The sequence below is a fragment of the Ambystoma mexicanum genome, unplaced genomic scaffold (assembly GCF_040938575.1).
Source record: "Ambystoma mexicanum isolate Mex_15411 unplaced genomic scaffold, UKY_AmexF1_1 Mex_scaf3, whole genome shotgun sequence".
Taxonomy (NCBI): Eukaryota; Metazoa; Chordata; class Amphibia; order Caudata; family Ambystomatidae; genus Ambystoma; species Ambystoma mexicanum.
This window is the reverse complement of record NW_027182444.1, coordinates 10,046,627-10,047,921: the sequence shown is the minus strand read 5'-3', so window position 1 is coordinate 10,047,921 and position 1,295 is coordinate 10,046,627.

Here is a 1,295-nt window from a genome sequence, read left to right as displayed (position 1 = left end):
TCTCTGCTATCGGAAGTGTCTCAGGATTGGAATGGGAAGGAGTTGGATATCCCATCTCATGTTATAGGACGGGTCTCAGGTTTGATATTAGAATCATTGAGATATCATATTGCATGCTGTAGGAAGGGTCTAAGGGTTGGAATGTGAAGGACTTGGATATCACATCTTCTGCTATAGATAGGCTCTTAGGTTTGGAAAGGGAAGGAGTTGGATATCACATTTCATGTTAGAGGAAGGATCTCAGGTTTGGTATTAGAAGCATTGAGATATCACATCTCATGCTATAGGAAGGGTCTCAGGATTGGAATGGGAAGCAGTTGGATATCACATCTCATGCTATAGGAAGGGTCTCAGGTTTGGTATAAGCATTGAGATATCACATCTCATGCTATAGGACGGGTCTCAGGATTGGAATGGAAGGAGTTGGATATCACATCTCATGTTATAGGAAGGATCTCAGGTTTGGTATTAGAAGCATTGAGACATCACATCTCATGCTATAGGAAGGGTCTCAGGGTTGGAATGGGAAGGAGTTGGATATCACATCTCATCCAATAGGAAGGGTCTCAGGTTTGGAATGGGAAGGAATTGGATATCACATCTCATGTTATAGGAAGGATCTCAGGTTTCGTATTAGAAGCATTGAGATATCACATCTCATGCTATAGGAAGGGTCTCAGGATTGGAATGTGAAGGATTTGGATATCACATCTCATGCTAAAGGAAGGGTCTCAGGTTTGGTAGAAGCATTGAGATATCACGTCTCTGCTTTCGGAAGGGTCTCAGGATTGGATTGGGAAGGAGTTGGATATCCCTTCTCATGCTATAGGAAGGGTCTCAGGATTTGAATGGCAAGGAGTTGGATTTCACATCTCATGCCATAGGAAGGGTCTCAGGTTTGGTATAAGCATTGAGATATCACATCTCTGCTATCAGAACGGTCTCAGGATTGGATTGGGAAGGAGTTGGATATCCCTTCTCATGCTATAGGAAGTGTCTCAGGTTGGAATGGGAAGGAGTTGGATATCACATCTCATGTTATAGGAAGGGTCTCAGGATTGGAATGGGAAGGATTTGGATATCACATCTCTTGCTATAGGAAGGGTCTCAGGATTGGAATGGGTAGGAGTTGGATATTACTTTCTTGCTATAGGAAGGGTCTCATGTTTGGAATGGGAAGGAGGTGGGTATCACATATGCTATAGTTAGTGTCTCAGGTTTGGAACGGGAAGGAGTTGGATATCACATCTCATGTTATAGGAAGGGTCTCAGGTTTGGTATAAGCATTGAGATAT